Raw genomic sequence first — 17,094 nt, forward strand, 5'->3', positions numbered from 1 at the left:
CTGTTGCTCAAATAAAGAACTAAATGTGGGGCTTGGAGGCATGGCTTATTATTGTTTTTATCTCCCCATATTAAAGTTTTATAGCATTTAAAGGTCTATGGGGAATCCACTTACACACTTAGCTGTGTCAAAATACATAAAACCAAAAGGAGCAAATTAAGCATAAAATTGAGAAATAACATGAGACTAGGAACCAACATGAGCTGCCCTTCCTTCTTTGGAGCTTTGGCTCTGAAAAACAAGCCTTCCAGGGAAACTCCACAGCACCCTGGGGTGCAGAGACTCTTGGCTTTACTGGTCTAAAAATCAAACTCCTGCATTTAAACCCTGCACCCTTGTGAATCTGCACATGACGTTGACCCTGTCCCATCCAGATCCCTGGGTTAGCATGTCTCCCTGCCAGCTTTCTTGACTCATTTTTAATGCCAAGTTTAGTGTCTCTCAGTGTCCAACTGCTGTCAGCATGAACATGCACACCACTGCAAAAGACAGTCAAGTGTCTATGGAATGTGAAACATTATTTTAAAATGTAAGTTGTGGCTATGGCCTAAGACCCACAAATCAATAGTGAAGTGTTTGGAATGAGTGAATGTGATATATAAACAACAGTCAACTGAGCACTATGATGTCATCCTTTGGAGATATGTGTGCACATACATATGTCTGCAAACTTGCAAGAAAAATGTTTGAGTATAAAACTTAAAATACTTTGAGCTGCAAAGTCACTCACTGAGAGCTGTAGTTGTTTTTCAGTGTAAAGGTGTCAGTCTGGGAGTGTCCTGCCTCTTACAACACCCAACGATGCTGGTGCTGGGGCCACATTCCCCTTTCCAGCACAGATTCCCAGTGCTCAGAGGCTGGCCCAAATTTTCCACCTCAGAAGTGTGTTAAGTGGCTTCGAAGAACTGTCATTTCTTGGCAAAGCTGTCCTCGAAGCAGCCAGAGGTGTGGAAGAGATGAACAGGACACTATCCCAGACTTACGGAGTTGCCAGTATGGTCAACAGTAAAGAAGAGTGTATAATGGTGGAACTATTTAGTCCTCCAGGCATAGTAGATGCATGGGAGTTCAGTGATGGAACTTGTAAGTGCTCAGGTTTTACTAGAGGGTACGTAAGAGTGGGCAGCAGATGAAACCAGATCACACCGTGCACTGGAGGATGGAATGGGTGTTAGTTCAACAGGCAGTGAGTGCCTTAAAGGGTTATGTCCAGGGGACAGTGATGTTGGAACACTCACCTGCTCTCAACAGTATAGCAAGGAAGACTGGGCATGCATTAGAGCTGTGGCCCCGGAAGGAGAAGGAGGGTGTGAGATGTCCCAGAGTGTGAACACCTAGGCTGTCACCACTGATTGTGAGGACAAGACGTACAGAGGATAGCTGAAGTTACTGGTCAAGTCACCACATGGCTAAAAGCAATGCCACGAGGAAGGACAAGAGACCGGATGGAAAGGATGTGTGACATGAGCTGTCCAGGGAGCAGACAGATGGAGGCAAACAGGGACAGCTGGTGTTCATCTGAGATACTATGAGAGAAGGAGGTAAGAATGATGTGTGCCCGGCAGGGTGGTGGTGGCGCACACCTTTAATCCCAGCACTCAGGAGGCAGAGGCAGGAGAAGCTCTGTGAGTTCAAAGCCAGCCTGGTATATAAAGTGAGTTCCAGGACAGCCAGGACTGTTACAGAGAGTAACCCTGTCTCGAAAAACAAAACAAAAACAAACAAACAAACAAAAGGATGATAAACACTTTTCTGTCTATTGGACATAATGAATCAACTAAAGGTATTTTCTGAGAATTAGAGAAAGGCTTAGGTCAGCTTTTTAAAGAATCTGGCAAATGTATTTATTCAGAGTTGAAAATGACAGTTCAGGTTTAACGAGTAAACGCTCTTAAGGGATGTGTATCTCAAAGTATACAAAGACCGCTTTGGCTTAGGCTAGGTGGTAGAATTTGGCAGCAGGCAGCCTCTCCTCCATGTCCTGTTAGCACAATACAGAAGTCATTCTGCGCTGTCTTGTTCAGAAGCCATCCTTACTCCTGTACCTTCACAAGCAGAAAGTGATTCATTTCATCAGATAATCCTGAAATAATCCCTGCAAAGATGGAAACTGTAGATAATGAGCTTTGCATGTTATCTCCCTCAGGGATATTTGTATTTTAATGGGAGTGTCATAACATTACAAAAACTTTAATCAAAGCAACTGATAATTAATTAATGGCATGATTTCAGATGTAAGCTGGTGAGGTGTTATTTCTGAATGCTAATCTTGTAACATAGATGGTCCCTTGCTCAGGATGTTGCTTTAGGAGACCTACATTAGTGATTACTCAGGAATGGTTTACAGTAAATACACTGATTAGCTGCAGAGAGCTGTTCTTCTAACATACTCAGGAACTTTTTTAGTGAAAAATATTCTATGGCACTTTTTTTTTCTTTCTTTGATGCTATCAACACTATATTAGTTAAAGTGTGGTAACTGGGAACACCAACGTTCACCCCAAGACTTTAGGGGAACAGTGAGTCATCGGCCACGCCAGTCATTTGGGTGGGAGCTGGATGGCCAAGGAGATAGGAAGGAACCTTGCACCCCTTTAATCTCAGCATCTATGAGACAGAAACCAGTCCGGTCTGCAAAAGAAGTTCCCAGCCAGCCAGGGCTACACAGTGAGACTTAGTTTTAGAACAAACAAGATCAGCTCAGTGGAGGACTAGGAATGAAGCAGTGTAGAGATCTTCGTAGAGTGGGTGAGGCCCTGGGTTCAAGCCTTAGTCTTGTCGCAAATGGCAGGGATAAAGATTGTGTGTGCATGAGTTTGTGTGTGTGTGTGTGTGTGCACTGTGTGTTCTTCTATATATGTGTGCACCTGTGTGCTCCAGTGTTCATGTATTTATGTATGTTTACATGACACTGCACCAACAATTCTTTCAGGAGCTAGAGGACCTGTACATAACAACACTATTTTCTTGAACTCATAACCTTAAACATAAGTGATTGTTGAAGTCTTTATATTTGTTTCTTTCTTTTTTTTTTATTTTTTGAGATAAAATCCCAGAAAAGAGTTTTGGTAGTTTAAAATAATATATGTTTGAATGAAGTAATAATTTCAGCTATGTGAAAATGTTTAGAAAACAAGTGTGGGCCTAATTATATTTATTAAATATCAAGTTATTGAATTTAAGTAGTGTGTTCTTTATTTACTAAAATAATTACTACCAGGCTTATTGAAATACATCTAACTTTTCACAAGCAGGTACAAGGAAATTATTTTAATAAAAACATACAGGAATTTGCGAATTCATGTTCCTTCCTCTTCAATGCAGATATTAGCCTGGACTTGGAGCTCTTGATACAATGTGTGTGTGTGTGTGTGTGTGTGTGTGTGTGGTGTGTAACACACATGTGCTGAACTGTGCCAACGACTAGCACTGGAGAGAAAGTGGGGGGGTGGGAGGGGGTGTACCTGGAGACAGCTTCATTTCAGAGTTTCTTTGTACTCCTAGCTTATGAGTAGCAGAAAATGTGCAGGCAAAGTTCAAAACAAAACCTGCTTATGCCACTGGGAAGATATATTTATTTCCACCATGTAAAAGGAAAAAAGCATAAAATCAGGGTAGAAAGATGGAGAGGGAGGAAGGCGGGGGTGGGGAGAGAGAACCTGGCGCAGACATCACCTGAGTGGGAAATCACACATCCCGCACACACACAGGCGCTCTGCACACATATGCACAGATTCATCTCTGACAATTTAATTGTTTAATGGTAGGACTAACAAGGAATCCTTTCTGAAGTAATGGCATATAAAGGCTTCCCAGAGAAGTTAATATCCTGCTGCATTTGATGGGTGTTTCCCATTTGTGCGGTTCTGCCTTAACAGACTCTCCGTGCTTCTGGAGGGGGTGGGCAGGAGGGGCGGCAGTGTCTGCATTCAGTAGCAGAATCTGGAGACCAACTTAGCCTGTCAGCTTAGCCATTAAGGCAATAAATCCGAGGCCCCAGCTGACCCCAGATCATTGCTTGCATCGGTTGTTAGGTCCTGGCTTGCAGGCCTGAGATCTGACTTCCAGCCTAGGGCTGGGTGCTGCCTATACCAGCTATTACTGCCTGCTTGCACAGTTGTCTCTTGAGTTCTTGGTTCCCAGACTCAGGGTTTGGCAGCTGTCTGTACTGAGGTGGCAGGGCTTCATTGTGGTTAGTCAGGATGCCTCAGATGCTGTGGCTTGTGTTTGTGTCTTTCCTTGGGTTTGGCCTTGCTCAGTGAGTGCCTGGGGAGGCGGGGAACCACAGACACCAGTTGGAAGAGTATGCACCTGAGGAAAGGTTCTCACTGCAGACTCTGTATCAACCATGCTGCAGTTTCCACTCTTAACTAACACTCTTTATTAATTACATTTTGACTCTGGTTACTTGGCATGGGATTAGGTTGTTCTCCATCAGAAAATATAGTAGAGGAGCTTAAATGTGGTGGCTTGGTGCCCTGACCCTCCAGCCCTGTGCTGGCTCCTCTCGCTGAAGCCCTGTCTGTGTCTCTCAGTCAAGGAGAAGGCTTAGTAGGCAGAGTTGGAAGTGGCAGACTATTTATAACATGAGCTTTCTATCCCACAGTTCTGGCTTTTACTTCTATTATCATTACTTATTCATAGACTTTTATTCCCAAATATCATTACCCTTTACAGTAATAGGATCAGGAAAGCAACCACTTAAAACAAAACAAACAAATGTGGGCATCTAGTCTGCATGTAACGGGCGCATTTTCTCTGCTTCCTCAGCTCCCTCTCTCCCCGCCACCTGGGGAGTAGTTCTCACCAGCCACCAGCAGCTCCCTCACTGACTGACAAGGGGGCTGGTGTAGGGAAGGCATGGCGATGGTGACAGTCTAAGAGAGCAGGAGGGAGCAATGAAATCTAGGAGAAAAATGGGGGGAAAGGGAGTGGAGGAAGGTGAGAAAGATAGGAAATTCACGTTCTGAAACTGTTAGCAGAGGAAGATGCTTCCAGTCAGACCCATTCAGTAACTGGAAGGTGCAACCACATAGCCATTCCCTATCTGTTAATGTTAGCTGAAGATGCTATGTGCCATTGATAGTTACTATGTACCCAAGGTCTACTGCATATCACCAATAGCTACCATGTACCAAAGGCCCACTATGTGCTATCAGTATCTGCAATGTGCTGAAGACCTACTGTATGCAACTGAAAGCTATCATGTACCAAAAGACCTACCGTGCCATGGGTAACTATCATGTACCAAAGACCTTATGGTATAGAGTCATAGTTACCAGGTGCAAAGATCTATTATGTACTAGTGATAGCTATCATGTACTGAAGACCTCCTGTGTACCATTGTTTTTGTTTTTTGACACAGGGGCTCATGTGGCTCAGGCTGGCTTTATACTTGCTATATAACTCAAGATGACCTTAAACTTCTTATCCTCCTGTTTCCCCTCCCTGAGTGCTAAGCTTACAGGCATGTGCCACCACCCCACTTTATGCAGTGCTAGGGATCAAATCCAGAGCTTTGTGCATACTAGGTAAGCACTCAACAACTGAGCTACATCCCTAGTCTCCTATAGGTTATTTGATTTGCATAACTTTTAACAGTATGTATAGCTTCTCCACTTTACAGTTCAGAAAACTGAAGTTTAGGAAGGCTAAGTGGCTTATCCAAAGTTGTATGTTTTAATTCAAGGGACCTGGAATGTTAACTTAGACCACACATTGCCTTGCATTTCACTACACCTCGTGGATTACTTATGTGTATGCAATCATCAGAAATGATTCAAATGTGACAGTGCCATGGAGCTATACACCTGTGCCTGTGGTTAGTGTGTGTTCTGCCTTGCTTTGCTTAGCTGACTAAGTACAAAGCCTTGGCTGTCAAGAGTTCAGAGTATTTTCATGGTGCAAACCACTTGCTTTTTTTCATTTTTTAAACCTTTGACAGCCAGAAACTCCTCTGTGGGTTGGCTACTGGGACAAGAGACTGGAGTAAACACTCTCTCTAAATCCCTGGTAGACCTGTGCCTCTGTAAAGGAGCAGGTTCTCATGCATAATACGAAGATGTGTAAGAAGTGAACTGTCAGGGGAAAGCATGAATTTACCGAAGAGAAACATGACTACTGCACGCACATGGCCGTGGGTAAAGTCAGCAGTGGTGACCCCAGTTGTGGCATGGATGCTTCATGCTTTCATCCCTACGGCCTTCTCCCCTAAACTCATGACTTCATTCTAATCCCGAAAAGGACATTAGACAAGTCCCAGCTGAAGACTTTCCACAAAGTACCTGGAAGTCCTCCTCAAAACAGGTGAGTTGGAGGCCTGCCAGTCAAGAGCAGTCCAAGGAGACAGGATGAGTAAATGCCAGGCAGTGTCCCTGGAACAGGGAACATATGTCATGCTAATGTAAGACGTGAATAACAATAGAAACTGCCTGTACTCTCTTCTTGGTATTTCTGTAAATCTCAAACTGTTAAAGATTTTTAAAACATGATGCCACAAAAACATGCAAAAATGCATGATCACATGCTCGCATACACATACATACTAGACAGAACATATGAAAAGCCCATTCAATCAAAATCAGTAGCTTTTCTTCAATCAACAGCATTTTGTTTCTGTTTATCTCTGCGATTTTATGACTGCTTTTCAAGTCTGGAGGCAGGACCAAGGAGAAAGCATCAAGTAATTCCCAATAGACAATTCTTGTTGAATAAATGGATGTCATGGCACACTCAGCACTTTCTTGGCCCTAGGATGCACAAAGGATCCTCCGGTTTCAGACCTTCACCTGTAGCTGGAGTTTTCCTGCCTGGCCCACAGTCAGGATAAATCTCTCTCACCTGCCAGTCCTACAGCCGCTCAGACCCGACCAAGTAAACACAGAGACTTACACTGGTTACAAACTGTATGGCCGTGGCAGGCTTCTTGCTAACTGTTCTTACAGCTTAAATTAATCCATTTCCATTAATCTATACCTTGCCACATGGCTCGTGGCTTACCGGCATCTTCACATGCTGTTTGTCATGGTGGCGGCTGGCAGTGTCTCTCTGACTCAGCCTTCCACTTCCCAGCTTTATTCTCCTCCTTGTCCCGCCTACACTTCCTGCCTAGCCAATGGACAATCAGTGTTTTATTGACTAATCAGCAACACATTTGCCATACAGAACATCCCACAGCATTCACCCTTACCAGAGTCCAAACTCAAGCCACTCCAAGGACTGAGTCATATTCTTCAGAACCCAACAAGAGGCGCTGAATCGCTCCAGAAACCGATCAAGTGGTTAGCTCATGGCCACATCCTGTCTGGACTGGGATTCGTGGGAAACTCCTAACCTTTCATATGCAGCAATACTAGTGGCTTTGTCACCAGCAGAAATCTCATGTAGGTGTATGTTCTTGTAGACACTGCAGTTTGAATATGAAAGGTCTTCCACAGGCTCATGGGCTTGACTGAATGGCTGGTCCCCAGCTGGTGTGCTGTGTGGAAGATAAAGCCTCACTGGAGGACATAAAGCATCTGGGGCAGGCATTGAAACTGAAGCTCTACAGCAGGGCTTTGGTCCTGATTCCCTGGGCTGTCTCTTCTTGCTCTTGCCACCACCCCTTCCCTACCTCCCCTGACACAACGGATTGCACCCTCAAACTGTAACCCAAAATAAATTCTTGTCAGGTATTCTGTCTCAGAAATAAGAAAAGTAACTAACACCATTATCTTGAGATTTGTTTACATGCATCACTACTCTCAGATTATAGCAGTTGTACTAATTTTCTCTATGTTGAGACAAAAGACTTAATAAAAGCAATTATATAAGTAAGGGTTTGGTTGGAAAAAAGTTAAGGGACAGTCCATTGTTACAGAATACTTAACTATGTAAAGATGTGATGCATTTGTTTATGTTGCAGAATATTTGTTTAACTATGTAAAGATGTGTTGCATTTGTTTAATTATGTAAAGATGTATTGCTCTTTACCTTGCCTGCCTAAGGCACTTGATTGGTCTAATAAAAAGCTGAACAGCCAATAGTGAGGGAGGAGGTATAGGTGGGACTCCCAGGCAGGGAGAGAAGGTAAGAGGGGGAATTTAGGCTGGGGGTGGGGAGAAAGAAAAAGAGAAGCCAGGGAGACACCAGGGGCCAGCCAGACACAGAGAAAGTAGGAAAGTAGGACATACAGAAGGAAAGAAAGGTAAAAAGCCCTGAGGCAAAACATAGATGAATAGAAACAGGTTAAATTAAATTAAAAGAGCTAGTGGGACAAGCCTAAGCTAAAGCTGAGCATTCAGAATTAATAGTAAGTCTCCGTATCTTTATTTGGGAGCCGGTTGGCAGCCAAAAGAAATTCTGACTCCAGTCCATCACGGTGGCAGAAGCTTGATATCTGGTTGCATTGCATCCTCAGTCAGGAAGATGGGCACCGTTGCACAAGGACACCACACACTCTTCTTGCAGTCTCTTTCCTTTCTTTCTTTCTTTTTCTTTCTTTCTTTCTTTCTTTCTTTCTTTCTTTCTTTCTTTCTTTCTTTCTTTCTTTCTTTCTTTTCTCTCTCTCTCTCTCTTTCTTTCTTTCTTCCTTTCTTTCTTTCTTCATGCTCTTCTTGCAGTCTCTTTTTCTTTTTCCTTCTTTTTTTTTGTTTTTTTCGAGACAGGGTTTCTCTGTTTAGAACAGGCTATCCTGGAACTTGCTCTATAGACCAGGCTGGCCTTGAACTCACAGAGATCTGCCTGCCTCCACCTCCTGAGTGCTGGGATTAAAAGCTTGAGCCACCATCGTCTGACCTCTTTGCTCAGTTTCTTTTTCTAATGCAGTTTGGGACCCCAACCCATCGAACAGTACTGCCTATCCAGACATTCCAGGCTGGCAGGACTTCCCACCTCAATTAACCTAATCTAGAAAATCCCTCACAAACATGCCCAGAGGCTTGTTTCCATGGTGATTCTAAATCCTGTCAAGTTGATGAGACAAAACATCACAGTGATTAAAGTATTCGCATTGCATATTGATATTTAATATGTCAATAGTGAGATACACATGCTATGGGACCACAAATTTAAAAATATTTCAATAATTGCATTTTAATCTGATTGGCTTCCTTCCTTTAGCCTTCTATACTTTTTGTTTTAACACATTTGAAAACTTTTCAAATAAGGACTTCATAGTTTCTCTGGATTCCTGAGGAGGCTCACAACACAGGACAGGCTGAAAGCCTCTAGGGTTGAGGAAAGAACTGAGCCTACTCCTAACCTATGTGCTGTCTACCACATGGCTTCTCCCAACAGTGCCAATTCCATATGTAGTCACTGTTGTGATGTTATGCATGGCCATTAGATAAAAGTGACCTTTTAACAAAAGTTTTAAATGCAGCTTATTGCAAGGGGTATTTTTTTTATCTAATGGATTTGACCATGCTTATATGAGCAAAGTGAAATGGAAAATTGAGTCAATTTTATGGGTAATAATTTATGCTCATAGATTCCTGTTTTGCCTCCATCACCAAGATTATCAAAGAAAAGTTGTCTTTCATCTTGAATTATCAGTATAGATGCATCACAAGGCCCAACTTTGTTTTGAACACTGGGAAGAAGAAGAAAAAGGTTCTTTCAGGTCTCCAGGGTAGGCATTTCAATTGTGCACAGAAATGGTCCCTAGATCCTAGAGATGTGTAGCTTACGGTAAGACATACCTCACTATTGATTGACATCTGTTGTTTAGTGCAAGACACAGTTACTGTTGATTGACATCTGTGGTTTAATGTGCACAACACATACACACCATCAACTGATATCTATAGTTTACTGTGCATGAGACACACTCGTTGATTGACATCTGGTTTACTGTGCATGAGGACACACCACTAATAGACATGTGTGGTTTACTGTGTGTATGACACACTCATCATGGAGTGACATCTAGTTTACTGTGCACGATATACAAACTGATTAAAATTTCTTCTGTGTTACATAGACATTCTCAATTCTGTTTGTATCCACTGAGCCCTAAACCAATTGGACTTCTGCACAATCCTCAGGCTTAGGACAGTGTTGCCTAGCTCAGAACCCTGGCACTCTAGCAGCAGGGACTATTTATATGACTCAAAGGCAGGCTTACTTTTGCCTGGAAGCAGAGAGCCTAGGGAACCCATATACAGTTGTGTGCCTTTCGTGGACTTTTAAGAAAACTTACAAACTGCTATGGCTTGGTTATTTTTTCTCTTTCCAGGGTCCATATAGCAGTGTCTTGGTCCCAGTATAGCAACATTAAGAAGTGGGAGCAGGAGCAGGGGAGATGCCTCAGTTGGTAGAGTGTTTGTTGACAGCATAACGACCTGAGTTCAATCCCCTATAGCTCATGTAAATCCAGGTCTGGTGCTGCATGGTTGGAACTCCAGAACTGGGGTGGCAGAGACCAGGAGGCTCTCTAGAGTTCACTGGTCAGTCTAGCTGAATGAGCAAGCCTCAGTCCCAGTAGAAGGCCCTATCTCATAAAAGAAGGTAGTTGTCTCCTGAGGAGTAACATTTGAGTTTGACTATCTTCTGCACATATACACACTTGCATGCATTCTGTCGGTCTGTCCAAGAAGGGATTAATGATAGTCTTGTGCAGGGAGTTAGTTCCCATGAAAAGTTGGATGAGTTATAAAGAAAGATTTATCTTATAGCTCTGTATATTAGAGCAAGATGCCTGTGTCTGCTCACTCTGGTGAGGGCCAGAGTAAATTTGACTCCCAAATGTTCAAACTCCTTGCCATATATCTGGTCTCTCCTTTGGATATACAGTTGTTCCTCCATTAAGTCACCTGCCCTCCCCCAACACAGGAGGCCTTCACCAGAGTGAGCAGATCTGAGATAAATCTTTTTTCTTTATAAGTTTCCCATCTTTGGTATTTTGTTGTAGTGATAGAACACGGATGAACACACAAACTAAATTTGAAGAGGAAAGACTGGAGCTTGTTAGAAACCAAGCAAGGAATGCAACTGGGCAATCTAAATGAGTCTTATCCTTTTCACCCCTAGTAGATAAGCAAATGTATTCAGTCCAAATAAACCAGTAAACACATTTTCTTCATATTATCTTCCCACATAACTTTTCATAATAACTACATGCACATGCACGATGCTATAAAGAAGAATCTCATTCAGTAGAGGTGCACTATAACTATCTTGATTCTGGATAATATGTGCAACAAAGAAAGCTCTGTGGGGAGTGGATTGTCACTTAAAACAACCATGCATTGCCAGGATCACTGTCATCTCACAGCTCTGGAGGCAGGTTGGGTCCTTTCGAGGACTGTCAGGAAGAAAAGCTACTCCACACCCTTCCTTGTGGTGGCTTGCTGCCAACTGTTAGTGCTCTTGGGGTTATAGAGGCAACATCAACCTCTGCCTCCATCTTCACAGGGTCGCAGTATCTGTCTGTCCCTTCGTCCTCACTTTGAGGAACCCTCCTGGAGTCCTCTGTGTTCCTGCCCTAACCAGAGTCCTACTTGCTCCCGCTTTTGCTGGATCCTCCTTTATCATCATTCTGGAATTTACCTCACCTTAGTCCTGCCATTAGTCTCTGTTCTCTCCTACCTTTCCTTCTCTGACTCTTTCTTCTGTCTTAGTTAGGGCTTGTATTGCTGTGATAAAGCACCATGACCAAAAACAATTGGGGAGGAAAGGGTTTATTCCATCTTATACCTTGTAGTCCACCATCTAAGGAAGTCAGGGCAAGAACTGAAGTAGGGACCATGGAGGAGTGCTGCTTCTTGGCTTTCTCAGTCGGCTTTCTTTTCCTTTTTTTTTTTTTTTTTTTTTTTGGTTTTTCGAGACAGGGTTTCTCTGTGTAGCTTTGGAGCCTGTCCTGGAACTCACTCTGTAGACCAGGCTGGCCTCGAACTCACAGAGATCCGCCTGCCTCTGCCTCCCGAGTGCTGGGATTAAAGGCATGCGCCACCACTACCCGGCTCAGTCAGCTTTCTTATAGCATCCAGGACCACCAGCCCAGGGATGGCACTGCCCACAGTGATCTGGGCCCTTCCAAATCAATCATCAACAATGAAAATGAACCACAGGCATGCCCACAGGCTAATCTAGAGGAGCATTTCTCAATTGTGGGTCCCTCTTCCCAAATACTCTATCGTGTGCCAAGTTGACAGCGAACTAGCCAGCATACCTTTTATCTTTCTTTTCTTTTTTGATAGTCTTATGTAGCCTAGGCTGGTCTCAGACTTACTAAATAGCAGAGGATGATCCTAAACTTTTGTACCCCCTGCTTCTACTCATTGAGTACTGGGATGACCAGAGTTTATCACCACATTCATTTGATGTGATGCTGGACATGTAAGTCAGGCCATGCCAGGCAAGCCCCCTACGAACTGATCTACATCCCAATCCTATCTCTAGAAATCTTGTTTGTTCTTCTTGCCTAGTTTACTTCCTTTTGGTGGGTCACCATCTGTACTAGCTTCTCTAAGGACAGGCTTGTGTACTGGAACTGGATCCTGTGAACATTCTCTTTGCCAGCTGGTTTAGTGTTGGGTTTGTTAGGGAAGGGCTCTGAAAGGACACTGCAAAGCATAGCAGGGAAAAGGGCTTCTCTTCATAGGTGCCTGGGTAACACTTTCCCCATCAGTTCCTCCATCTCAATCCAGAGGGGCTCCACATCACCACACTCCAGGGGGGGGTCTCCTGTGGGCCTGCTGTGGCCCCAGGTACCCAACTGTCTCCGTTTTCTTTTCCTATTGCTGTGATACACACCCTGACAAAAGGAACACACAGGAGAAAGGGCTTATTTTAGCTCACAATTCCAGGTCGGGAAGCTTGAGGAGTTGTCACGTGACATTTGTACCCAGGAACAGAGATCAAAGAATGTCTGCCTATGTTCAGTTTGCTTTCCCCACTCTTACACAGTTTGGGATACCCTGCGTAGGGAATGGTGCCACTCACAGTAGGTAGATCTTCCAACTTCAATTAACATAATCATGAAAATCCCCACAGACATGCCCACAGGCAATCTTGGTCTAAACAATTGCTCATGGAAGCTCTCTTCCCACATGACTCTAGTGTGTCAACTTAGACTAACCATCACAGCCTGTCAACTCTTCCACTGTCCATGGGTGGCATCACATCCTCTGAAATGAGGTCGGAACTCCAGCCTTTGCTGGGGGCTCTTCCAAATTCACTCCTTCCTTGTTTATATATTCTCATTTTCTCTCCCCTCCTCTCTTCTCTCCCCTCCTCTCTTCCTCGCTCTCCTTCTCTCTCCCTCCCTCCTTTGATCTTCTCCAGAGAAAGCAGTTTCTCCCTACAGCTAACATTCCCATACTCCTTAGGGTTCCCTTATACATCTTAGTAATGAATCTCTGCTAACAGAGGCAGTGTTTTCTGTGTCAGTCAGGATACTCATTCTGGCTGCTACACTTTGTCTATCCATCTTTTCCCTGTTTGAATGCTTGGCTAGGTAGACATTTTTTGGGAAAAAATAATTTCCCCCCAAATTTGAATACTGTTGCATTTTTCTAGTTTCATTGTGTTACTGAGAAATTTGATATTGTTTTGATTTCTGATTCATTGTGCATTCCTTTTTTTTTTTTTAAATTCCTGCAAGCCTTTTGGATCCCTTCTTCAAAGGGTGCTGACATTTCACCACAGACCCAAAGGACTTTGATTCTCAGCCTAGAAACATCTGGAAATGCATGTCACTCTTGAAGGTGGGGAATGCTCTTGAATCAATTCTTTAATAACTCTCTCCTTTTATTTTCTCTCCTTACTCTTTCTGGAATCCTAGTACATGGATATTAGGCTGCCAGTACTGGTTGTCTGATTTTCTAAATTTCCTCTCTATCTTTTTTTTCTCCTAAGAGATTAACTTAATATTATTACACAATCCTCTGCTATTGTGTATTTAAGAGTGAGACACAAGCCAGGCAGGGGGTCTACACAGCTAGTTCTAGGACAGCCAAGGCTACACACACACATAAACTCTGCCTCGAAAAGCCGGGGGGGGGGGGGGTGAGGGAGGGGGAGGTACTGAGAAGGTGGTTGGATTGAAAGAAAATGGCCCTCAAAGGGAGTGGCACTATTAGGGGGTGTGGTTTTTGTTGGAGGAAGTTTGTGTTGAAGTGGGTGTGGCCTTGTTGGAGTAAGTGTGTCACCATGGAAGAAGGCTTTGAGGTCTCATATATGCTCAAGCCACATCCAGTGTCTCAGTCCACTTCCTGTTGCCTTCTGATCAAGATGTAGCTAGCATCATGTCTGCCTGCATGCCACCATGTCCCACCATGATGATAATGGACTAAATCTCTGAAAATGTAAGCCATCCCAATTAAATGTTTTCCTTTATAAGAGTTGCTGTGGTCATGGTGTTTCTTCATAGCAAAGACAGAGTCTTTGAGTAATGGTGGAGCTTTGGAAAGGGTAGCCTTCATCCCAGGGTAGTCTAGGCAGGACAGGTCTAGTGCCCTCCACAGTAGTTATCTGTGTCTTTTCTCGTACATTGGTCAGTTTCCTCAAGATGAATCTTCCACTCTGCTGGAAGGTTTCAGACTGCACATTGTGGTTGATATATTGTGCACCCCAATAAACTTATCTGGGGGTCAGAGAACAGAACAGCCACTATATTAAACATAGGTTTAGGCATTGGTAACACACACCTTTAACCCTAGCATTCAGGAGGCAGAGATCCATCTGGATCTCTGTGAGTTCAAGGCCACACTGAGAACAAAGTCAGGTGTGGTGGCACACGCCTTTAATCCCAGCACTTGAGATCTCATGTCTTGCTTGGGAAAGATACTCACATCCTACATCCTACAAAGTGATGGCAGGAAGCAAAAAGATATATAAGGCCTGAGGACCAGGAACTAGAGGCTTTTAAACTTTTAGGCCTTTTAGCAGCAGTTCAGCTGAGATCCATTTCGGTGAGGACACAGTAGCTTCCAGTTTGAGGAAACAAGATCAGCTGAGGAATTGGCGAGGTGAGGTTGGATGTGGCTTGTTCTGCTTCTCTGATCTTTCAGCATTCACCCTAATACCTGGCTCCAGGTTTGTTTTTATTAATAAGACCTTTTAAGATTTGTGCCACAGAGCATCATTACTCACAGGAGCCAGACAGACAAGGATTGTGAGGCCCTCTCCTTTGTTATTTGACTCTCATGTGCTGGTTGCATATTCTGGAAGCTATCAAACATTTAGCAGTTGGGCATTAGCTGGTGGATTGATGTTGAGATCAAGGTATTTCCTACTTTACTTATTCCACATTGTATAAAACAATGATTTGGGGTTGGAGGGATGGCTCAGCAGTTAAGAGCACTTGTTGCTCTTGCAGAGAACCTCGGTTTGGTTCTCAGCACACATGTAGTGGTTCACAACCATCCTTAATTCTAATTCCAGGTTATCCAACACCTTCTTCTGACCTCCATGGGTACCAGCCATGAATGTTGCTCTATAGTCGGACTTTTCTTTGTGCCACCAGCTCACAAATAATGAAACACAGACTTATTAATTATGAAAGCTCAACCTTAGCTTAGGCTTGTTCTCAACTAGCTCTTATAACTTAAATTAACCCATTTATATTAATCTACTTTCTACCACATGGTGTTACCTCATCTCTGTACTGCCATTCTGCTCCCTCCAAGTCTGCCTGGTGACTCTGCGCACCTAGATTTCTTCTCCTCTTCCTCTCTCTTCCCAGAAATCCCACCTAGCCTCTCCTGCCTAGCTATTGGCCATTCAGCTCTTTATTACATCAATCACAGCAATACATCTTCACACAGTGTGCAAATATCCCACAACATTGCACACATGTGGTCATGCACACATTCATACTTAAACAGAAAACAGTGGCTTTTGGGGCTATCTTGCCCTAGGAGATTCCATTTTAAATGCAACTTTTGGCTCCATTTTGAGAGAGAAAGATGATTGCATTCCCTGGGTAGACCCAGAAACTGCACCATCTGTCAGACACCACAATTCACTAGAGAGTGATACATGACTTATTCATGGGAATAGAAAGGCATCTACCCTTGTAAGTTTAGTGGGATGAATTAGAACTCTATGAGCACATGGTATATTAAAGCTGTATCATGGAAACCAGGCCCAAGAACTTTTCAGACCTGCACCAACTTGTCTTCTGATACCTGGTGTATGCATCAAGGATTGACAAGCAGTGGATTCCCTGACTGTCTCTGGAGTTCTGGCTTGGCTCAGTCCTCTGCTGCTGCTGCATCCTATTCAATTGCCCATCTACTCCCAGTTTCCTGCTCTGAATCTTGTTCTTTTACCTCACAACTGAACTCTGTGGTTTCCCTCTCATAGCCTGCCCCCAGCTTCAGCAGCAGCTCCCTCTTGACACTAGTCTTGTTTGTTATCAATATAGACTTACCTCTGAAACCCTTTTAACTGAATAGCCTCTCTAACTTGTATACATTCTGTAAACCAAATGTACATTCATATATATATATATATATATATATATATATATGTATATATATATATATATTTACTGTGTGTTCTGTGATAAGAGTTAATATTATCAATTAAAATTGAGATAAAAGAACCTGCATTCACCTTGCCCAGGTTCATTACCCAAGGTAAGCAGGTTATATAACAAATTGCTTTCATTAAAACTGCTAAATACTGTGAATTTATGTTATTCAATAAACGTGGAAACTCTAGAAAGACACAAACATCTTTGTCTGTATTTCAAGCATAGCATATTTATGAGAGGGGATCCTACAAGCAGGACCTTGAAGGTTATACTCAGCCACTGATTACTGCTACTTTCAGCTTCTTGGTCTGTGGTAACACAGTGTCCTCCACATGCTCCTAGTGCCATGATCTGAGCTGCTCTGCCCTGACTTCCCCACTGTGGCAGATGGAAGCCCTCTGAAACCATGGTCCCAAATCTTTTCTCCTTTGTCTCCTTCAGGTACTCTGTCCCAGGAACATGAAAAGGACTAAAATCTTTCAAACCCAGACCTTCATTTTCATCATGGCCTCTCTATCCTTGACTTCCTGGTGTTGACCTCAGTTGCTGGAACATGCTAAGAGATTCTGCTAATTGCAGAAAGGTTCTCTTCATTGGTGGAGGAGAAGGGAGTCTGATGTCCTAACTGCTCC

Source organism: Peromyscus californicus, unplaced genomic scaffold, assembly GCF_007827085.1.
Source record: "Peromyscus californicus insignis strain IS unplaced genomic scaffold, ASM782708v3 Scaffold_14__1_contigs__length_90479793_seg_2, whole genome shotgun sequence".
Classification (NCBI taxonomy): domain Eukaryota; kingdom Metazoa; phylum Chordata; class Mammalia; order Rodentia; family Cricetidae; genus Peromyscus; species Peromyscus californicus.